At 36.8% G+C, this 25,644-nt stretch overlaps 1 pseudogene; it reads right to left on the reverse strand.

Moving 5' to 3' along the window:
• Positions 1 to 375: 375 nt before the first annotated feature.
• On the reverse strand, positions 376 to 25,081 carry LOC120145212 (annotated as a pseudogene).
• Between the last annotated feature and the right edge of the window lie 563 nt (positions 25,082 to 25,644).

Raw genomic sequence — 25,644 nt, forward strand, 5'->3', positions numbered from 1 at the left:
AATAACAACCATTGAATTATGTTGTTTGCAATAAATACATAATGTATTAATTAATTAGTACATAAAATAAAAAGAAAAATACTAACTAATTTAGGAAGATGAGACATTACGTTTTGAAGTAAAAATTAAAAATTTAAATACTACATGGATTAGAGAAATCATTCTTTTAATAATTTATAAGGTTTGAATCGATTAATAAATAAAATATTAATAATACTATTAAAATATAACATAAAAAAGTTTACCACAAATTGCCGGCCTTGAAGACAAGCAAGCAAAATGGCACGGTTACCTCAACAAAGGAATGTCCAAAGTCCCTTCTCTAATTAACTTAATGTTGTTGAAGACGGGCAAGCAAATTGCCGGGATTTATGCTTATCAGTTTGTTCACATTTATTTAGACATCAATTGCTGGAAATTTATACAAAATCGCCAGGGGCATCTAACCTTTATTTAGACATCAATTGCCAGAAATTTACACAGCTGCACACTCAACAACATCAAACCCTCCATTCCACTTTCCTCTTTCAAATATTTTATTTGTTCTTTTTTTCTGATTACCTTTCCCTTCTTCAAGTTCTGTTCATATCTCCCAAGCAAACATATTTGACCTATGCATTAAACATCAAACATCAGCTATATCAAGCAACCAAGAAGCAAATATAACCAACAATAGTTTTCGGAATATACTTGTGTATAAATATACATATACATATATGTATGCGTATGCGTGTGCGTGCGTGCATTAAGGTGATACATTTAAGATATTGTACTCACTTCAAGATATTCATCTAACCCATACTTTGAACCTTCTCGTCCAAGGCCGGACTGTTTTACACCACCAAATGGTGCCACCTGGATTGTACAAACAAACAATAATTTACATCTACAATATTGCAACAGTTTCCATTTCTTAATCTGTTTAAAGGATGCAAATATGACCCACCTCATTTGAAATGATTCCTTCATTAACACCAAGAAGGCCGTATTCCAGAGCTTCTGAGACACGCCATGTTCGTTGAACATTCTTTGTGAATACGTAAGCGGCTAAACCTGATATGTGCAAGAAAGCACGTGTTCTAATAAATTCAACTATATAATGTTTTCAGACAAGGCAGTACATGCTAAATTTTGATCGAGTATATTACTGAGATCTTATTGATAAGGTTTGCTAGACTGACGGTTGTGAAGACTCGCTAAAAGAAACAATAATAATGACTTTTAAATGAAAATGGAGTAGTTTATTCATTAGTATACAACTGTAGCTTGATAAATGAACCTGCTTTAGTGTTGTTTGCCATTTGGATGGCTTCTTCCTCGGTTTTGAAACGCAAGAGAGGTGCCACTGGTCCAAATACTTCCTCGCTGAGGTAATACAAAGATAATCACATCTCAAAAACTATACATACATATAAACTGACACAGCATAGCAGCAAATTGATGTGGCAATCATCTGACAAGAAATTTACTTTAATTTAATGTTTAAAAAATTGCATACTTAACCCTCAATGTACATGATGAGTTATGACATAGTAACTTAGACACTAAACTGACCTTAAACACTTCACCCCTTCTGCAATGCAGTAAACTCTAGTACTCCATGGAAATGACAAGGAAAGCATTCATGCCAATGAAAGCCATATTCAAGATCCTAATATACTCCATCAGGATTAATGTGCAGAATAAAAAAAACAATTGTACTGAAGTAAAATACTCAGATAACATAAGATGCTTTTTATCAACCATCAAAGTACATATTTTATATCAGAAATAAAATGTTTTTGAGGACGTACCTTGCTAATAGCATATCGCTCCTGACATCAGTAACAATTGTGGGCTCATAGAAAGTCATTCCAAGGCTATGTCTTTTACCCCCAAGAATGACTTTCGCTCCCTTCAAAAATTGAAAAGAAAATATAAGTGACAAGATAAATTAAGTGTCAACAGAAAATATTTTGTAGGCTGTCACAGCCTCACACGCAGAAATAGAACATATAAACACTTACCAAAAGAGAGAAGGGATAGTAGGGGAATAACTGAGGAGACACTAGAGTTCATTCTTAATCAATATTAAAACTAAATATGCAGCTTCTGGTAGTTAGCATTTCCTTGTTACAATGAGATGCATTTCCCTGTTACAATGAGATGATTTTGACATGATATGGAGGAATTGCAATTCCTAATGATACAAAAATCATATCTCAACCCTTATATCACGCATTGTATTCAACCCTTATATCTGGTGAGATCATATGATACTACTGACATTATCTGGTTCAATCATATAACTCTACCATTAATGGTTAATTAATAGGCATGAGATACATGAGAATGTTTCCCTGAAGTTCCATTACATTCATATTCAAACAGCAAAAAGCTTTACCATTAAGCCGATCCAAACTCCACGAATGTCTTCTTTAACATATTTTTATCCTTAGTTCTAGAGTTTTCAGAGGCTTGTATGAGTGTCATATTGCTTCCTTTATAGAATTGGATTTTGGCTTGGGATATTAGTCATATGGGTTTTGGGCTAAAAAACCAAGAGAAGGAAATGAAACTCGAAAAGCAGTGAAATTTAGAAACCTTTAGAAACCCAAGATCAATTTCAACCAAAATGTAGGAAAATTTTAGACATTTTTTTTACTTCAACGTTATCCATCATTATTGCGAATCCAATGTTCAAGTCACAGTTAGTAGAACCATACAAGACAATGACCTATTCCAAGTTTATGATATCCGATCTAACGGTTCACCATTGGTTCATTCAAGTCAATGTTGAATTCATTTTTTTTTATAGGAATAGGATGCCTCATTAAAAACCTCCCTCTAAGAAGTCCACTGCCCTAAGGCAAGGACCCTCTAGTGGCAGGAGGAAAAGAGTACATCATTTTATTAATGATAATACAATTACATAAAATTTAACAACACTCCTACAAAAATACATAAGACTTGATACACTCCTGCAAGACCTCCCCTCAAAGACATACAACCCAACTAAAAGCAGTACAATCAGCCAATCCCCTCCTTCGCTAGCTTATCCGCCTCACAATTACAACACCTAGGAATCCACCTGATAATGAACTGATTTCCAGAAACAGCAGACGCAATCTCCTTCACAAAATTAGACAAGTAAATAGGGACTGAACTCTGATCTTTAATCCAATCCACTGCTGTCTTTGAATCACTTTCAATAATGAGCCTACCCTTCGAAGCCCAAACAGATGAAACAAAGATGTCAATGCCTTTCTTGATAGCCTTCAATTCTGCTAGGATAGGAGTATTAGGACCTGCATTTACTGAAAATGAAGACAGAACAACCCGATTCCAGTCCCTTAGAATTCCCCCAATACCTGCCACCATCCCCACACTACTCACCGCCCCGTCCACATTCATCTTAAAGAAATCCAGTGGAGGAGGAATCCAGCAGACCACACTACTGTCCAAAACCTTAGAGTCTGAAAGAATGCAGCCACAGAGGGGTCCCCAATTAAGAAATCAACCTGAGTTGAAAAAAATGGATACTTGGCTACAAACCACTTAGCTACTCTGAATCGAACCGTGAAAAGCAAAGAGATACTGTCCAACTTTCCTTTGTCGAAGATGATCTCATTCCTTAACTTCCAAATGGACCAAAAAACTGCCCCTGGAATAAACTTCCATATAGCAGAATATGGCCTCAATTTGGCCCATGAACTGAGTAAATTAGGAGGGTCTTGCGGCAGAGCAAGCCGAATACCCCAATACCCAATAATTTTCATCCATAGTTCCCAGGATACAGGACAATGAATAAAAAGATACTGAATAGATTCAGCCCCTTGATTACAAAACGGGCAGAGAATGTTCTCCCCTAAATCAACCCCCCTTCTCAACAACTCCACTCTCACAGCTACTTTTTGATGTGACAATTGCCAAAGGAAAGTCTCCACTCGAGGAGGAACTAAACCTTGCCAGACGACTTTTTCCCACTGAACTGAGTCCTTAAGAGGAACAGACAGAGCATTCCTGCACGCTTTAACAGAAAACTGCCCATCACCCGAACCAACCCACAACAAACAGTCTTCCAAAGGCTCTATAGGTTTAATATTTTTTAGGGTGTCCAACAACTCAACAAACTGCTCAACCTCCCAATCACAAAGGTTCCTCCTGGTCTTGATATTCCAAACCCATCCAGACGAATCAAAACTCCCAAAATCAGCTACCTTACCCATTTTATTTGAAGAAAGGGCATATATTCTAGGAAACCGAAGTTTTAAAGGGAAATCCCCTATCCACGTATCACTCCAAAAAGAAATAGATTTACCATTACCTATTTGAAGCTTATCATGAGATCTAAGGCAACCTCCAATGACGTCCTCCTTTAAATAGTTATTCACAATTCCCCTCCATATCCAAGAGTCTTTACGAAAGCAAGCTCTATTAATATCCATGGATTGAGCTCACATTGTGTTTGCTACATAACAGTTTCTTCCACATCGAATTCTTGTCATTGGCAAACTTCCAAACCCACTTGCCCAACAACGCTCGATTTGTAACCTTCAAATCCACCACTCCCAATCCTCCTCCACTCAACGGCTTACATACATAGTCCCAGCGCACCCAGTGCATTCTCTTTTTGTCGCCCCTACTCCCCCATAAAAAATCCGACATCAATGAATTTAACCTCTGACAAATAGAAGAAGGCATTTTAAAAATAGAAAGGTAAAAAATAGGTAAGGATGACAACACCGACTTTATTAATACCAATCTACCAGCCATAGATAAAGAAGCAACTTTCCAACCCGCCAATTTCTTATTAAAGTTGACAATAACCGGATCCCATAACTTCTCCGAATTCGTTTTCGCCCCCAAAGGAAGGCCTAAGTATTCCCTGGGAAATGAGCCAATAGAACAACCAATATCCTTAGCCCAATCTTCAAGGATGTCACTCTCCACATTAATTCCGAAAAGTTTACTTTTGGCTAAGTTTAGATGGAGCCCCGTCATTAAGCTGAAAATCCTCAAAATTCTTCTAACATTCTTAATCTGCGTAATTGATGCTCGGCAAAAAATAATTAAGTCATCTGCAAACTGAAGATGGGACAAAGAGAATGAATTTTGATTTTTACCAAAGGAGAAACCTTCAAACAGACCCGAATCCACTGCTTTAGTCAACATCCTATGAAGTAATTCCCCGACCAAATTGAACAAAAGAGGAGAAAGGCTACACCCTTGCCTCAAGCCTTTAGCAATAGGAAACTCCTTAGTAGGAGACCCATTCACTAGAACCGAAATAGAAGCTGTAGAGATACATTGTGAGATCCAAGAACACCACCTCTCTCCAAACCCCATCTCCTTCATAAGCCTTTGAAGAATTTGCCATTCAACTGTATCGTAAGCTCTACTGAAATCCACTTTGAAAACAACCCCTTTAAGTCCTTGCTTCCTCCAATAATCAATTCCTTCATTAGCTAAAAATGCACAGTCCAACAATTGTATACCCGGAATAAAAGCGAACTGAGACGGACTAATGATATCCTTGATACAAGAAATAAGTCTTTTTGATAGAACTTTTAAGAGGATTTTGTACAAGCTGCCCACAAGACTAATGGGTCTATAATCTTCAATGCTCTCGGGAGTACCTTTCTTGGGAATCAAGGTTATAAACGCATGATTGACTCCATGCTCCCATGACTTACCTTGATAGAAATCAGAGAAAAACTCCATGATCTTCTCTTTAAGATTTTCCCAATATTTCTTATAAAAACCCATGGTAAAACCATCCGGGCCAGGGGCTTTTGCACTATCCGAAGAAGAGATTACTTGCCACACTTCTTGCTCAGAGAATTCCACCTCCAAAGATGCACTCTGAATTGCAGAAAGTTGTGCAAAATCCATATTTAGGCCCTCAACCTCCATTGCTGAATTAGTGTTGTAAGCCGTCTTGAAGAAATTGAACACACTGCTTCTAATTTTGCCTGAGTCCGAGATAAATTCTCCCTTAATTTTCAATGAATGAATAGTGTTGATCCTGTTCCTAGTCAAAGCACTCAAGTGAAAGAACCTCGTATTTCTGTCCCCATCCTTAATCCACCTACTCCTGGATTTCTGACACCAGATGCTCTCCTCAGTCCTTAACAGCCTCCACAACTCCTTTTTACATTCTACTATCTGATCCCACTCCCCTTTGGACAAGATTCCACCTTGCGACTTCCTTTCCCAATTCTCTATCTTCCCTTCAAGAACCGAAATGGATTCTGACAGCCCAACATTGCTAATTCCAGGCCAACTTCTAATCTGGTTTTTAGCATTCTGAAGCATTCTGAAAATTCCCCCAAAATTCCTCTTATTCTTCTCAACTGCCACAAGATTAACCACAAAATCATCAAAGCCTTGATCCTGTAAAAGATAATTGAAGAATCTAAAAGGTTTTGGGCCCCAATTTATACAAACATCTTCCAGCAAAACCGGTTTGTGATCAGACATAAAGATCGAAAGAAGTCTCTGTGAAATCTTAGGAAAACAGTTGAGAAAACTGTCACTTAACAAGAACCGATCAAGCCTAACCCATGTTGAATCTTCTCTATAACTACTCCATGTAAAAGACCCTCCTGACATGGGCAGATCAATGAGCTTAGCTCTCTGCACAAATGTTCTAAAAATATTTAAAGTATGCCAGTTCTGAGCTTTCCCTAGCTTTTCTTCCGAATCAATATATGCATTAAAATCCCCCCCTATACAAACTGGTAAATTCAACGAAACTACAAAACACAACTCCCCAAAAAAATCCTCCTTTTCGTCTTCAATAGCCGGGCCGTATACATTAATAAATACGAACTCCTTTTGATCATTCAAAAAATACCCCACCAAGGCCAAAAACCTGCTGTGCACATGCTGATTGGTGACTTTGAACATATTCTCATTCCACATACTAATCAAACCACCCTTAGACCCCTGTGCTGGAGACAACTTCACTCCCTTTAACATACTCCCTCCTAGCCTCCTTAGAATAGACTCCTTACAATGTTCTAGCTTGGATTCTTGAATAAACACTAGAACTGGTTTGACCTTCTTTACAAGCCTAGCGACAGAAGCGATCTTCTCCCTCCTCCCTAAACCTCTAATGTTCCACGAAAGAATTCTTAAATTCTGCATAAAAATGTATCACTCCCAAACGCCCCAACCATACCCATCCAACCGCAAAACCTAACCATCATATCCATCATCCTTTACAACCTCCGAACCATTCTCAAGGCAAATAATCTTTTCAATAAATTTCTCCTTCCCATCCTTGAAAGAGATGCCTAACATCAGACATACTTCCCAAGTGGCCATAGCTTCCTCCACCAGCTTAGAAAAAAGAGAAGAGTAGGCAGTGTGAATATTAACCAACTCCAAGGCTTGATAAATTAAACCTCTTCTATTCTTTCTGCGAACTCTTCCTAACTTTGGAGATGAAAACGCATCAGGTGCCACACACTCCGACACTACTGCCGACGGCTGTTGTAATATTCTGCAATCTGACCCCTTCTGTTCTTGAATCGTATTAGCCTCTGAACCAATAAAATCAGCTTCTTTACACGAATTTAGCCATATTTTCCTGTTCCTCGACCTTTTATAAACTCTAGCATATTAACCTCTTTTCTTTCTCCCATCCTGCGCTGATCGAAGAGTCATACAAGCAGAAACAGGAAATCCCCTCTTCCACCTCTTGACACTCTTTACACTTACCTCCTTGTTTTCCTCCTGCACCAATTGACTAACCACTTCCATCTCCATTCTATTTTCTTCGACTACCTGGACACCCTCACCTTCTTTTCCAATTAAATCGCAGCTATCCACCTCTACTAATTCATGAAGAGACTGAAACTTGTTATTCTCTCAGCCCAAGACCCGCATACTCCATATTAAAAACTGGCTCCACTTCACATTCCAAATTCCCTGACAACCCATAACTATTGGATTTCGTGTGGGACGTCTTTTCAGGGTACTGTTCCCCACCTTCCTTAATCCCCCCACTTTCTAAATTTCTTTGTCGCCACGTGTTCCCCTCTGTCCCCACTACCACTGCTGACATTCCCCGAATGCCTACTTCCTTCCCTGAGCTACCACCATCATCAGACCACTCCTGCAACTTTTCTCCGATTATAGCCGAGGATGTATAATAACTTCCTCCCAAAGTAATTTTGACCTTAAAAGATCTTTCATAAGACCCTACAATAATGGATTCTTGTATGTCATAAGGACTTGCAACCCTCATCAACAGTCTCGCCGATGAGAGATCATCTTTATTTCTGGTCTCATCCAGTATACAAACAAGGTCTCCCCACCTTCCTGCTAATTTTGCTAATTTTTCCAGGAATGGTTCATTCTAGCAAAGAAGTGGTAGCCCTACTAACTCTACCAAACCATACGCCATTGGAACACCTTCATCATTCAACACCGGAGATAACCATTGAAACCAGGAAAACATTGTCTCGGTATTCCGACCACGCCTTACCGAAATCTTCATTTGACTTGAACATAACAATGACAACATTCCCTACGAAACCCTAACTTACTATCTTTACCTGAAATCCCTCCTTTACGAATGCCTCCTTCACCATGTCCAGCTGCATGGAATATTTGACTACCCCTGTTAATGAATACTTCACCCAGCCATAATCATCCGTAGGAATGTGCATATCCCATACATTCCTAACTCCATTTGCTTTCACAGACTGACCTCCTTCTCTCTCCACTAGCTCAAACTCCATGTTCTTCGCGCTATCCCCCTTCAGCACTTCCTCGTACGATCTGCCATTCCTCAGACTACTCGCTCTTTCCGTTTGCATCTGTTGCCTACCTCTGACCCCTGTGCCTGATTTGTTACCTTCCGGTTGACGCTTATACCCCACTATACCTCTTCTCCTATTCTTCTTGTACTTTGCCACCCCCACTGACACTCGCTTCCCATCAATCAGAGTTCCATTCACATTCTGAACTGCTCTATTGCAACTTTCCTCTAACGCAAATTGCACAAAAGCAAACGTGGACGATTTATAGTTCGGTTTAAAAATAAAATTTGGAATATAAACCCTGACTATTCTGCCATACTGGATTAAAATCTCTCTAAAACAATGATAGAATATAAATATTTTTAAAAGTTGACTAAACTAAAAATTGTTCATGACCAATTCAAAAGTAATAAAAGAAACCAATTCACTTTACAAGGACTTTTTACTTTTCCTTTTTTTAATAATATACTTTTGCTTGTTAATTTCAATGTTGAAACCAATTTACAAGTAAGAACTTTTTTCCTCTCTTTTTTATTGGAATGGTGAAAGAACCTAGTATACCAAAATTAAGTTAGGTATGGTTTTAAAATCACTTCCAAAAAAAAAAATTAATTGATAAATTAATGAGAGGAAAAAAAACAGCAAGTCATCATTTTTTCATAATCCTAGTGGCTTAATAGTGACTTCCTTGGACCAATTGCATAAAAGGTCCGGTTAAAGAACTACCCATGTCAACTGTCAAGGGCCAGTTCTTTCAAATTAGGAATAATAACAAGACATTGCAGAACGCTCTGCCGAGCTTTGAAGGAAGGAACCCAGTTTCCTCGGCAATTGAATTATTTCAGTTGCCACGGCAATCAAATTACTCAGACTTTCCAAACAGTCGGCACACCACTAATAGCGATAACCCGGCCTGCTCTCTCTCTCATTCAATCTCAATTTACGTTTTGTTTACTTGTCCAATTGTTTTATTTATTATTCAACTCCTATTATCACCAATTTTAATTCTCTTTACAGTGCACGAAGTTAGAATTCAGAGTTTCACCAATCCCTGTGGAAACAATATCTTTCTATACTATAACTTGCGACGTATTTACTTGCACCAATTGCGAAGCACTTAAATCACGAAACACAAGCCACAGGTAATTGATTGTTATAGTCTTAATCAGTAATCTATTGTTATAGTCTTAATCAGTAACTTTCTAGATATTTTTCATGTCTAATCTTAATTCTTAACGTGCTACAGCAGTGAGTTAACAGATTAAGCTGCTGAAGTACTTGACCTAGTAATTAAGAAGAAAACAACTGCAGAGAAAATGAGCAATAAAAACCATAGCCACGTATGATTTAAAAGGGAAATTAATGAGTGTAAATAAAATTGATTGCTAAAAACTACAAAAGAGTTTTACGATAAGTGTAGAGAAAATGAACATGAAAAGCCATAACCAACTATGAATTAAAAGGGAAACTACTATGTGCTGAGAGCTAAAAACTACAAAATAGTCTTACAACACTCGGCCAAGACTTTATCAAGCACAAAAATTTAACTAAATTCTTTCTCAAAAAAATTTATATCTTTTGTGATTTTGAAGACGTTTAAATTTTAATTAAATTTATCATAAAGAATGCAATTAATGAACTAAATAATCAACTCATGCATCCTCTGGAACCTGCCCATGTACTATGTTCCAGTTTTAACTTTTTGTACAATTAAAGTTTTTAAATACACATTCGCACTCAATGCAAACACAGAAACACACACAGACACTAAACCTAACAATTCCACAAAAAATATCAAATACACAAAAAAATTATTAGATTCTCTAGAGTAGCATTTGGGAACTTAGATTTCAAAAGATGGCTTTAAATTTTAAAAATATTATAAGTTGTTTGATAAACACATAAGTGTAACATTCATATGATTATTTCTCAAATTCATGGATTTGTTGGATACCTAGTGGGTAGTGTATTTGGAATTCCTATACCTATTTAAGAATTCAAAATTCATGTTTTATACCTTCAAATATATAATCATCCTGAATCTCAACTAATTTACATATTATATAAGCATATCTTTCTCACAATTTATACAGCAAATGAAATCCAAATCTTCAAATTCATATTCCCAAGCAAAGGTTAAAATAATTGGCATAGTTTGACAAGAAAGACAAAAACAAACCTTTGACGATGCATCTTGAAGGAATCTCTCAACCTGTGAAAAATGAAAAATCCCAAAGTAAAAGATAGTAGAGAAACACACTAAAAATAAAATAAATAAAAAATCATGAATATGGTAGTTGATAAAAACTGAAAAAAAGAAGGCAAAGCTAACCTTTTGCACTGCAGATTCGTTAATTAGTGGACCCTACATAGGTAAGTATAGTAAATTAAAATTATTATCTTTAAGCTAAATCCACCGATTAGAGTTAATTAAAAGAAAGAGCTCCAAGCAATTTAGCCTTGTTATCAACATAACTGCATATCCTTACAAATCTTATTATTTCCAAACAAGGCCTCAAGAAAAAGGATCAGTACAATTTTCACCAACAATCATCCTTATAAACTGAAGACAGAGAAATATAAGCCACATAGGCTCTCACCACACAAATGTTAAGACCAATTTGGAAACAACAATAAATATATGAACCCCAGATGCATAGCAAAGGCTAACTACCTGGGCCACACCTTCAGTGAAACCATCTCCAACCTGCAGATTCTGGACAGCTTTTGAAAAGGCCTCTGCAAACTTCTCATAAATACCTGAAACAAATGATTCAATAAATCCAAAAGAAAAGAATATTACATCCCACTTAAAAACTGCACTATGAAATTGGCATACATCTGTACCAATGTTACTCAAACTTAGGTGTGAGTGTTGGACAAAGATGTGTTCAACACAGATATGTTTTTTTTCAATAAAGATTTCCATGCATTTGAAGAAATATGCCCATTCTCATGTCTAGATATGCATTGGATGCAATATCAGATATTGATACTTCAAGATAAATGAAGAATTAGGGAAACATAGATCTTTACCCCTATGAGCATAGGATATAATGCAAAGACTAATATGACCATTTATTATCATAGCATTGACAACAGGAGTTCATGCAGTTTAATGACTACATCCATCCTTAGGAGCTCTAAATAATAAAAAGTGAATAAACTACAATGTCTATAATAAATCATAGTTAAAATGTAGAAATGACAACAGAAAACATTTTCTAGATCCAAATGCACCCGAAGTCTCAATTAAGCAAAACATGCTAAAAGAAGATATTGCTTACAGATTTCCTTGAATACATTTAAATACATACCGTCTTGCACAATTATTCTGTTCGCACAAACACAAGTCTGTCCACTGTTACGAAATTTTGCTGCAAGCTGCAAATTGCATACTATTGTAAATGGTGCAACAAAGATAAGAGTGCATGATTAGGTTAAGAATAAAATGAAAGGTACCACTGGACAGGACAGTAGAATACATATTTACAGTTAATTTTAATGAATCACAAAACTTGGTAGCTTTTAAACCAGCCTGAGTGTCGGTTGTGGGTAATAATGGATCATGGTCAGGTCAGTATTGGGTTTCAGGTTGCTTTGGATTTTCTGTTTCAGAATGCTTCTGCCCATGTCATTTCATCTTTTGATCATACAAGGTTTCAGCTCTATCGAGCTTGGGCACTTTCAGTTACAAATATTCAATTCAATGACCTTCCAGTCAATCCAACTCAAATAAGGCTGAATTTCTAGTAGTTTTTGGGATCAGGTTTGGTTTTGTCACCTCTAAATGGATCAATAAAGCAGTGACAGGTTCTGGAACAACCCTGTGAAGAATTAAGAAACTAAAAGTATGATCCTATAACTTACCAAAGTTCCTCTTGTTCAGGCTGGGGAGGGGGGAGAATAAAAATTTGTACATGCTATGAAGTTTGAATAGGTAAAAATAGTAACACAAGATGATCGATATGGATAGAAAGAAAAGTAAAAAGGAAACAACAAACAGATAGTTATTTTTCTAAGTACAATGAGAAGAACAAATCATACGCTTGAAACTTAATATAAAGTGGTGGTAAAAAATCATCACTACTATTGCCATCCAGAATGGTAGCTGCAGCCCCACAACCAATTACAAATGGAACCCAGGAATATCTAGGATGATAACGCAATTGATGACAATATATATCAAATCTACTCTACAGTTTAAACTTACTGTGCCTTTAACTGCCACATCAAGGTCTGCATCGTCAAATACAATGCAGGGTGCATTACCACCAAGTTCAAGCGATACCTAGAAGAATTCAGAATATAGGCAGTCAACTGCATGGAAATTTTCAAAACCCGCTGATTTGGTTTATATATCCATTTCATAGAATAACCATACCCTTTTGACAGTGTCAGCAGCACCGGCCATTAACTTCTTCCCAACTGCTGTTGAGCCAGTGAATGTGATCTTTCTAACCTGGATAAGTAATAATAAGAAGGAACAAATAACATTCTCTAAATCATATACCCATTTATTTCTTGGGGGAATCAATCATGATATTGTGTGACCAAACGATTGGGTTTTCATGTTAAGGGTAGAAGACCTCTGAACTTGCAAGTAAAGCATCACCAATTTTAGGAGCATTCCCCATAACCATATTTAAAACACCCTACAAGATTGAAAGGTAAAAGCTCATAAGAAAGAAATGAAGCAACATGAAAAAATAAACAAGAATATGCCCTAGAAAACCAACATTACTCTGGAAATAAAAGCATGATTAACAAGAGTAAGTATTCTTTTTTTTTTTTTTGATAGGAACAAGAGTAAGTATTCACTGAACAGTTTATGTTGTTGTAGGAATTATAGAAATATATGAGATGTTACCATCCCTTCAGTTAAGGGATTCTGTAAATATTCTTTTTTTACAATCCCCTTATTTTAAGGGATCATATCTCCTAGGATTAGTATCTTTCCTAACTTAGAATTTCCTAATTTAGAGATATAATTTGTATATATAAAGATGCAATAGGTCCTATTGAATTAACAAGAAAATACAGAGTATTACTCTGATTTCTACATGGTATCAGATTAGGTTATGGTTTCTTTCCAACCTAGACCATGCCCGCGACTTCTTCTCCTACATCTCCTTCTACGGAGATCACTTCAAATCCATAAAGTCTTTCTGGTTCTGATGCTCAATCAGATTCATCTGGTCTAACTATCACCTGCCATCGATTGAATGGCAACAACTTTCTTGAATGGTCCCAATCGGTTAAGATTTTTCTCTTGGGCAGAGAAAGATTGGGCTACGTTACTGGTGAAATCAAGAAGCCTGCTGCGACCGACACTGTTTTTGCTAAGTGGATGCATGAAAATGGTCAGGTTATGACTTGGCTCCTTAATTCCATGACCCCGAGTATAAGCAAAAACTTTCTTTTGTACACCACAGCCGCTGAAATCTGGAGTGCAGTCCGCGAAACCTACTCTAGCACTGATAACATTGCCGAATTATATCATATTGAAGATCAGGCAGCCACCCTTAAGCAGGGAACCATGCCCGTCACTCTCTACTACAATACCCTTACAACCCTTTGGCAGCAATTAGATTTGTATGCAAAGCATGATTGGGCAGATCCAAGAGATGCTACCCTTTACCAGCAAATTGTCACTCGGGGAAGGCTTTTTCAATTTCTCCAAGGCTTAAACAAGGACCTGGACGAGGTTCGTGGCAGGGTCCTGGCTATTTCTTCTCTTCTCTTCCCTCCCTTCCAGAGGCTTTCTTTATTGTCAAGAAGAAAGAAAGCCGAAGGTGTGTGATGATGTCTGATGAACCATATTCCACTCCTGAAGGATCTGCCTTACTCACCCATCAATCATCTCCCACTTCCAAACGGGGGAGACGGTGTGATCATTGCAAAAAGCCCGGCCACTCCAAGGAGAAGTATTGGAAGCTTCATGGTAAGACTTAGGACTGGAAGTCTAAGAACTCTCGCGATATAAATCAAGCCTAATCGCTACCACATCTGTCACTAGCTTCACCAAAGAACAGATTGATGAACTTTAAAAACTATTTGGAAAGTTTCAGCGGCCTTGTGAGGGTAATCTGGTCATAAAAGAACCAGAAGGTAACCCTTATGCTACAACTTTTTTCCCCTCCCAGTTGACTCCTAATTGGATCCTCGATTCTGGTGCTACGGATCATATGATTGGTAACAAGGCTTTGTTTTGCAATTTTTCCCATCCTTTGGTAAAATTGTCAAAACGATTGATGGTTCCTTGTGCAAAATAGGACATGGCACTGTTGTTCTCAATGAACAGACTGCACTTAAAAATGTTCTCTTTGTACCAAATATGGCTTGCAATATCGTTTCTATTAGTAAACTTTCCACAGACATGTATTGCTCTGCAATTTTTAATGATATTGGTTGTACTTTGCAGGCACTGAACTCGAATATGATGATTGGTAAGGCTAGCTTGCAGAATGATCTATGCATCCTCCTTTCCTCTCCTAAAACCGAGATCTCCAAATCTTTCACCGCTTTAGGAAAAGTTGATACTGTTATGTTATGACACTTTCGTTTAGGTCATCCTAGTTTCCAATACCTTGCAAAATTGTTTCCTTCTCTATTCATTAATAAAAGGACAATTTTTTTTTCTTTTCAAGTTTGCTCTCTTGCCAAACATACTAAATCATCTTATTTTCTTCTACATACAACCCTTCTCACCCTTTTGCTTTGATCCACAATGATATTTGGGGCCCTTCTCGGGTGAAGAATGCTGATAATTGTAAGTGGTTTATCACTTTCATTGATGATCACAGTAGGATAACTTGGACTTATTTGCTGAAAGATAAATCTGAAACTGCTGGTTTTTTGCCCAATTTTATAACATGGTTCTCACTCAATTTGAGTCTAAAATCCAGCTCTTTAAATCTGATAATGGCAATGGATATTTTTGCTAGGTCTTTAGGTGAATTTTTCAGGGAAAAGGGCATAGTTCAACTTAGTTCTTGTGTTGAAACCCCACAGCAAAACGACATTGCCAAAAGAAGAAATAGGCACCTCCTTGAAGTTACTTGTTCTCTTCTATTTACCACTAATGTTCTCAAATATTTGTGGGGGGAGCCTTATTAATTGCCACATATTTAATCAACCGAATGCCTAGTAAGGTTTTACAATTTCATACACCTCAATCTATATTTTTGCAACACTTTCCCCATTTTAAACCTATCTCCTCCATTCTTACACTTAAAATCTTTGGTTGTATTGTTTTCATCCAAAACATTGCTCCTAATAAGTCCAAGTTAGATCCAAAGTTTTTAAAACATGTACTGGTTGGGTATTCTTCACTTAAGAAGGGTTATAAATGCTATCATCCTCCTTCTAAACGATTTTTACCACTATGGATATAACATTTTATGAGCAGGATCCCTATTTCACTCTGGCTGAAATTCAGGGGAGACATGGAGGGATTTTCAGCCACATCAGGTATCTCCTCCTAATCTTCATTCTCAACCTTTAGAATTGCCACCATTTTTGCCTTTACCTACACATTTGTCACCAAGACTACTCCCATTGATTCTCCTGTAATACCTATCACTAATTCACCCACACCTAGTTTAAACACCCTTCCTGAAAATACACCTACTCTCATTGAAAGTCTTCCAAAAACAACACCACCCAAACAGCTTCGTGTCTACACAAGGAAAAGAAAACATATCCCTAAGGCTATTTTGCAATATGATTCTTGCCGAGAATTGGATTTGGGTCCAGCTGTCGAAATGGAAGAAGAAATCAGTAAGTCCACTTCTCCTATTCTAGATGACTTCCCTATTGATATTAGAAAAAGGGTTAGTGCACCAAGCATCCTATTGGAAAATTTGTTGGTTATAATTCATTGATGCCTTCTTTTCAAGCATTTACAACAACCTTGGATAAAGAACAGGTTCCCACAAGCATAATTGAAGCTCTCAAGGATCCAAAATGGGGAAAGGCTGAAGAGGAAATTTGTGCACTACAGAAAAATGCTACTTTGACCATTACAGATCTTCATCAAGGAAAAAAGGTTATTGCCTATAAATGGATCTTTGTTGTAAAGTATAAATCCAATGGTAGTATCCAACGATACAAAGCTAGACTAGTGACCAGAGGTTTTGCACAAACATATGGGATAGATTTCACAGAAACTTTTGCACCTGTGGCAAAGCTTAACACTGTTAGAGTACTCCTAAGTTTGGTTGTAAATTGAGATTGGCAATTACATCAACTTGATATAAAAAACGCATTTCTTAATGGCAAGCTAGAGGAATAAGTCTATATGAAATTGCCACCTGGCTTAAAGTCTGTTGAAGGTAGCAACAAGATTTGCAAGCTTAACAAGTCTCTAAACGGGTTAAAATAAGTCATTCTTAGAAACGGCTACAAGCAATCCCTCGCCGATCATACTCTTTTCATCAAGGTAACTTTTACAAATAAGAAAGCTATCCTAATTGTATACGTGGATGGCATAATCCTTTCCGCCTCTTGGTTGCTTCGGATCAGAGAATCAGTCGTCCATTCAAAATATCTTTGGATGTCTTTTGGATTAGGAGCTCTTCTTTCACCTTCATCACAGTGAATCTACGCCAAGTCTCTTCACATCGGCCGCAGTCACCAATGGTTTTGAGGTATAAACAACTTTGTTTGATTTGTTCCGGTTCCAGTTATCTAGATCTGAGTTTGGGTCCCTTCTCCACAAAATCAATTGAGATCAGTTCGGCGTAGAATGTATCGATCTCCTACGGCAGCCGCTGGATCGTCTCGGATCCGAAATAGGTTGCTCCCGGGGTTATGCAATGCCTTCTCACCTTTGGGATTAGCCAAAGGAAAGGTCAGACTTCAGTTAATGGCTCTGCCCGAGAGATCCGAATCAAAGATGGTGATTAGGAGGCGACAACAGGTTCGCCAATCACAACCGGATAACAAAACTTGCGTCGATTTTAACCAAACGAATCATCAAAGGCCTTCGGTTTCCTACGGTGTTGCGAAGGAAACTGTCAATGGTGGGTTTGGTGGAAATCGGAAGCAGCCAGTGACCGGTGGTGGTAGCCAAGGACACGTGAAGTCGAGATTGATTGAGGAAATGCTTTTGAGATCCCGATTGGAGGCTACGTCGGCGACTGAGGATACATTTTTTGTAAGGAAAATGACGGGTAATGAATCTAGGCTTGATGGTTTGCATCCTTCACAAGGAGGGAAATATGGGATTAGTAAGCTTACTTTAGCAGCGGCTCATTCTGCCGTAGATGGTGACCAAGATGGAACCAAGGGCTTCACCAAAAAGGGGTGTTCCGATGACAATTCTACTGAAGTAGCAAGAAGAAGGAGAATCGGGTTTCATAATTGGTGGAAGGAAGGCCACCCAAAAATTCGTAATGGGTACAGAAACGGTTGCTACACGTTATTTATCGAAAATTTACCAGAGAAGATCTATTGGAAGAGGTTTGGATCTTTATTTTGCATCCACGGTCAAGTTATTGATGCTTTCATTCCAAACAAAAGAAATTCGAAAGGGCTTCGCTTTGGTTTCATTCGTTTTGCAACAATCGAAGAAGCAAGGAAAGCGATCTCATAAATGAATAGATCTCATATTGACGGGAGAAAAATTAGTGTATCTTTGGCTAAATTCAAACTTCGACAGTCTTTTTGGAGAAAGACCTCTACATCTGTTCACAGTAAGTCTGGGATGGAAGGTGTTTCGAGGAATAATCATTGTGAAGTTGAAGGTGTTATGGATGAAGATAAACTTCACGTGTTGCGTAAATGTCTAGTGGGGTGGTGCAAGGACTTTATCAAAATCGATAATCTCGCTAGTCAAACGCAAGCCAAGGGCCTTACTGGTTTCTCGTTAATGAGAGCTACTGGAAATGCAGTATTAATGATTTTCGAAGACTCTGTTTCATTGAGAAGTGTGAAGAACGATAAATCAGAGACTCTCGCAAAGTGGTTTTCCAGAGTCGAGGCTTGGTCAGAGAGTTTGGTAATGGAGCATCGTCGAGTGTGGTTAGTTTGAGAGGGTGTTCCTTTTTACGCTTGGAATTGGGATACTTTCAAAAACATTGCAGATAAGTGGGGTTATTTATTAGCAATCGACGAAAGTTGTCAGTCACCATCATCTTTTGATCGGGCAAAAATTCAAGTCCTCACAAAGGTTCATGTTGAGAATTGATGAGCCGTTGGAATTGAAGGTCGGTGACAACTCCTTCAAAATCATGGTGCATGAGATTGAGCCTTCATTCAAACCAAACTCTTGGGTCCTTGACGAAGTCGATTGTCATTAGATCTCATCTCTTCAATTGTGGTTTTGATTTAGTTTAAATAGTTGCAGGTGTTGGTTTTCTTTTGTTTTATGTTATTTTGCATTGTTTTTTATCGTATTGCTGGAGGTGTAACTTAGAAATAGGGTGATTGTCGATTGTGGTTTTTGGTTGTGGATGTGAGAGTTTAAGGTGTTTGTTGTAATGGTGTATATCACCATAGGAGGATATTCCGTGTTTTCTTATGTATTGGGTATTATTATTAATAAACTATGAGGTACTCTTTTCTTCCTTCCAATATTCGTTAACATACTTCTTAGTGTGTGGACGAATACGAAGGGAGTTTTTAATGAGACCTTCAACTTCTATAAAAAAAGTTGTTAAATAGGAAATTCGAAACCAAGGACTTGGGAAAGCTAAGATATTTCCTAGGAATGAAGGTGGCAAGATCAAAAGGGCTTGTTATCAACCAAAGAAAGTATGTACTTGATTTACTCAAAGAAACTGGTTTTCTTGGTTGTAAGTCGGCTGATACACCAATGGAGGCAAACTTGAGATTCAGCAAAGATAAGTCCTTAGTAGACAGAGAGAAATTTCAAAGATTAGTAGGGAAACTAATTTAATTATCCTTGACAAGGTCAGATATAACCTTTCCCGTAAATATGATAAGTCAACACATGACTAATCCTACTAAAGAGCATATGGCAGCAACAAATAGAATTCTCAAGTATTTGAAGAAAACTACAGGACACGACTTAATGTTTAAGAAGACACAAGACAAAATTGTTAAGATTTTTACAGACTCTAGTTGGGCCGAAGATCTCACTGAAAGAAGATCCACTAGTGGCTACTGCACTTTTGTTTGGGGTAACCTTACAACTTGGAGAAGTAAGAAACAATCTGTCGTTTCAAGAAGTAGTGCTGAAGCTGAATTTAGAGCACTAGCATTGGGAATATGCGAAAGAATATGGCTACTTAAACTACTAAAAGAACTTGGCACTAATCAAGAGGATCACTTTGAAGTTTTATGTGATAATCAATCTGCCATTTAGATTGCCAAGAACCCAGTTCAACATGACCGAACAAAGCATGTTGAGATTGATAGGCATTTTATTGCTGATCAAGTCAACAAAAAGACAGCCACCCTTTCATACATTCCTTTAGAAGGACAGATTGCAAACATTCTTACTAAGGTTTTGCGGTTTTGCCAAAGCCTGTTTTCAATAAATTCCTATTCAAGCTGGGATTATACAATGTATATTCTCCAGCTTGAGGGGGAGTGTAGGAATTATAGAAATATATGAGCTGTTACCATCCCTTCAGTTAAGGGATTCTGTAAATATTCTTTTTTTATAATCCCTTATTTTAAGTGATCATATCTCCTAGGATTAGTATCTTTCCTAACTTAGAGTTTCCTAATTTACAGATATAATTTGTATATGTAAAGATGCAATATGTCCTATGGAATTAACAAGAAAATACAGAGAATTACTCTGATTTCTACAGTTGTTCCATCATGTTTCATGAATTTTGACAAGTATTCACAACATATATATTCCAAACTCATGCAGTCAAATAGTTAGATGTGAATTAAAACAGGCAATGAGTATTTACTAACCTGCCCCTCCTCCATTGTATTACTATTTAGAGAGGACTCTATTCTAGCCATGGGATTCAAACAAGACACCTATATGTGCAGGCTACTTGGTTCAGCAGGAAAACACACACACGCTATAATACAGCTCAATCATTGTCAAGCCTAGCTTGGTTCAGTCATTAATGAATTGTCACATCTGGCTTCTTGAACAAAAATTGATTTACCATTTCTAGAACAAGCTTTCAATTATCATTACATGCTACCACACAACAACATAAAGTTGATGAATGATAAAACCTAGTAGAAGTACTAAATGAATAAAAAATTACCGGAGGAATTCCTGCTTGAAGGGCAAGTTCAGCTGCTGCTAAAGCAGTGAGTGGAGTAAGTTCCGAAGGTTTTACAACCACTGTACAGCCACATGCAAGGGCAGGGCCAACCTGATACAGCCATGAGAAGAAACCTTTTAGTTCTTTAGCAGCCTGGGAAAATGATATGACCAAAAATTATAAATTTAGCACACACCTTTCTAGTGATCATTGCCAAGGGAAAGTTCCAGGGTGTAACTGCACCAACAACACCAACAGGCTGCCAAAAAGAAATGATGACATCAATACTGCAGGAAAGTAAAAAATAAGAAATCTCAAACTACCTTTCCAAAATTCAGTGCTAAAAATGTATAAAAGCTTTGAATAAGCCTTCATCCCCAAAATAACTCAATGTAACTGGCTTCTAGGGATCGGCAAAATAAGACAGCTTAAATACAGCAATAGAAAGGGAGACACTGAAAAGCCAGGAAATTCATTTTCATCCGTTATTTCTCCCTCAATGTACCTATCAAGTTTATTTTGCTGAGAACGATAGATATTTTTGTCATTGACTGATTTATGGATTTTAAATGCACAAGGCTATTTTTTAGAATAATTTTTATTTTAATTAGTACTCTTTCTTAGAAGATAAGTCTTAGGAAACACGAAACCTAGTAGTCTTAGGATTTTAGTATATGTAAAAACCCACAACCTATTTAAAGGCTATATTCTCCCACATGATAATATAAGAAAAATTCTCCTTTTCACCAAAATTCACATCTTTTCACCAAAAACAACATGGTATCGTAGCTAGGTTCATAACCCTAATATAACATGGAAAACCCACTGATTGGAGACTTTTTTTTTATAAGAACACTGATTGGAGACTTGATCTAAGCAAGCCAAGTCAGGGACAACCATGCAAACTGGCTAATGTTTCCAACACCAGCACCAAATACAATTCATTCACTAAGGAACAAACCGAAGTACTGCAGAAGCTACTTGGGTAGATGTCACCCTCCTCCAAACAGCATACCAACATGCTAGCACATCAAGATATTTTTTCTTCTGCAAATATTACAGAAACCAACAAGTTTAAGCCTTCATTAATTGATTCTGGAGTTTTAGATCACATGAACGGATCTATTAATATTTTTCACATTCAGCCCTCAATCAAACCTTTCAACAGTCTGTATAGCAGACGGATCACTTTCAATAGTGGAAGGAATCAGATCCATTAAACTGACAAAGGACCTTCTCTCATCTGTTTTTTTATGTACCAAAATAAAATTGCAATTTGATTTCTATCAGTAAACACACTAGTGATTTGAACTGTGTGAATAAACTTCAATAAAACCTTAGTGAATTTCAAGCAGTGGAATCGGAGAAGGTGATTGGAAGAGCTGAGATGTGTGGTGGTCTCTACTTGCTCAAAGGGAACTCTCCTTTACATGGAAAAATCTACTCAAGTTGTGAGTCTAATTTTAAGTCTTCTTTCAACTCTACTTTTGTCTCAAATCAAGTCATGCTATGACACTTTCGCCTTCGTCACCCTTATTTTGCATGCCTTGAAATGATGTTCCCTTATTCATCCATAAAAATTCTAAGTTCTTCCATTGTGAAATTTGTCAACATGCAAATCACACCCGTCATGTCTATCCTAGCATCCAATATAAACCTTCACATCAATTCTCTATGATCATAGTGGTATTTGGGGACCTTCACGTGCAAAAATTCTTAATATAGCTTGTTGGTTCATATCCTTCATAGATGATCACACTAGAACCACATGGACATTCCTTACAAAAGAAAAATCTAAAACTGGGAAAATATTCAAATCTTTTTATTACATGGTTCATAGCAACTCAAAAGCAAGAGCCAGATTCTCAAAATTGATAATGATAGTGAATATTTTTCATCAACCTTGGGTTCATATTTCAAAGCAAAAAGAGATTATTCATGTGAGTTTTTGTATTAACACACCTCAGTAAAATGGGATAACCAAGAGAAACAAATAGACATCTACTGGAGATAGCTAAATCACTCATGTTCACTAATCATGTACCTGCATACTTGTGAGGGGAAGTCATCCCTACAGTCACCTATCTCATAAATAGAATACCAAGTAGTCTTAGGTTTCTAGTTTATGTTAAAACCCACAACCTATTTAAAGGCTATGTTCTGCCACATAATAATATAAGAAAATTTTCTCCTTTCCATCAAATTTCACACTGTTTCACCAAAAATAACAACACCTAGTGCTATGCAAATTTTAAGAAGTCAAACCACCAAATAGTTATATGGGAAATTTTGGAAAGAGTAAGAAATTTAACATTCCTCATATCTTTAGTCCACGATTATCTTCCTTATCATTTTCCTTATATGCAGGTTTTTTCCTAGTACAAAAGGGCATCACTTATATTTCCCTTGTACAGATACAACAATCCACAAAGTAAAGTAGCACTCTTAACAGTCATGTCAACAAGTTTTTCCCCTCAAGTTATGGTCAACGTATCTAATTTTTTATTAGAAGACAATATCAAATAATAAATAAGAAGAAACTCATTAAATTTGTTATGAGTAATCAAAATTTATATATTGGAAGAAATCAAGCGCAAGTGGCGGCATGTAGGACATAAACAAGACAAATTTATCCTCACCTGCTTTAGAACAAACAGACGACGATCACCTAGAGGAGCTGGAATTATATCTCCATAGATCCGCTTGGCTTCCTCCGCATAGAACTCAATAAAACTGGCCCCATAATTAACCTATATTTTAAGTCGTAGAATCAGAATTGACAAACAAAGTATAGCTAACAGTCAAAGCCAGTTGCTCAATTTACTAACACTAAATTTGATTACCTCACCCAGGGCTTCTTTTAAAGGTTTTCCTTATGGGTCATTAAAAGATTATACCTGTTAAATGCATGTGAAAGAAAAAAAGTTTCATGATATCTAAAAACCTGCTATCTATATTTAATTAAGAATGCCATAAACAGAAAATGACTAGTCTAACCAAATGACTAAATTCTGGGTATTAGCCATTCAAATACGAAAAGCATTTAAAGTTCTAAGCTAGAAAATATCCTGCAAGTCTGGAACATTTTGATCTAAAAGCAGACAATTGTACTCAGAAACTGTGCTAAAAGAACACATCTTTCATGGTTAAGAAACATATACTTCAAATTCTAAGTGTCCTTTAGCTATAAAGTTTATCAAAAATACCTAAAGTTAAATAGTACAGATAAACACAGTTCTTTCAAATGGGTCATCATTTCAGATTTCAATACATATATATCATATAAAGGGATCAGACAGAGAAAATACCAATTTCTAAGGTATTTGCTCCTCTCGGCAGCAGTGAGTTTACTCCAAGCTATGAAAAAATGTTATCCAAAAAACATGAAATAAGTGTGAGGAGGGATTAGAAGTGTTTATGAGGGTACACTTAAAAGCTTTTCACTAATCAGAAAAGTCAAATAGAAAAGTCAAAAGAAGCCAATAATATCGTAAGCGTGTTATCCAAAAAACATGAAATAAGTGTGAGGAGGGATTAGAAGTGTTTATGAGGGTACACTTAAAAGCTTCAGAAGCAGCAGAAATGGCATCATTGGTCTCCAGTGTACCCATAAAACGGAATCTCTGTTATTAGTTCCCCATTGGCAGGATTATTAACCTGGCATGAAACACAATACAATGTGACGTAAGACATGGAATCGCCTAAATAAAAGGAGAATTCATTGAAATTAAAAAAAAACCTGAAGAGTGTGGTGATCATAAGCCTCAACCCATTTCCCACCTATTAGACCCAGCGTTCGGAATATGGGGGAATTTTTCAGCGCAGAAGCGACGCTACCCATCTGATGAAGACAAAAAAAAACATCTAATCAACAAAACAAGAGGATATTGAAATTTGGAAAGCTGAGTGAAGAAGAATACCTGACGAGAGGCATTGGGTCGGTGCATCCGAGGCAAATGTGATGAGAAAATCTTAGAACCCGCCATAATTCGTTGCAATCCCATGTTTCCTGATTTCTTTCGATCTCTGTTTTTGTGATCTTTTTGCAGAGTATTAAAAAGATCTGCGTAACAGTTTGGCAGTCCCGGAGTGAAAAAGCCCAGAGAAAGTGATGGTTTCCGTTCAATATCGAAGATGGATTCCTTCTTTTCTTCCTGTTCTGTTACTATTACGTTGCAACTTTGACTGCTTTTTTTAGTTTTGGGTAAACTAACTAATTTGGTCATCCAACTATTACTTATTTTTTATTTTGAGTACACAATTATTATTTTTTAAAACTTTTACCTAATATTACATTTTTATTCTATATTAGTCATCAATCGTTAAAAAATTAATGGTGATACTGAGGTGACATGTTTATTTTTCAATACTGATGTGATATTATTTTATGTTGATATGTTAATATCATCATTAAATTTTAATGACGATTGGTCAAATCAGAATATAATGTTAGAATAATCTAGAAAAAAATAATAATTAAATGACCATCTTAATTCAAATTGATGTAATTATATTATATTATTTAAAAAGCATAAACTTAAATATACTTCAACATTCATTATCTTTTAATTTATAGTTGGAGTGAGACACACCTAATGTAGGCATTATATTAAAAGAATTACCGTAAAAATGATATTTTATATATAACCAAATTATGACACAAATATATTATCAGATTAAAGTAA

This window comes from Hibiscus syriacus, unplaced genomic scaffold (assembly GCF_006381635.1).
Source record: "Hibiscus syriacus cultivar Baekdansim isolate YM2019G1 unplaced genomic scaffold, ASM638163v2 tig00110893_pilon, whole genome shotgun sequence".
NCBI classification, from domain to species: Eukaryota; Viridiplantae; Streptophyta; class Magnoliopsida; order Malvales; family Malvaceae; genus Hibiscus; species Hibiscus syriacus.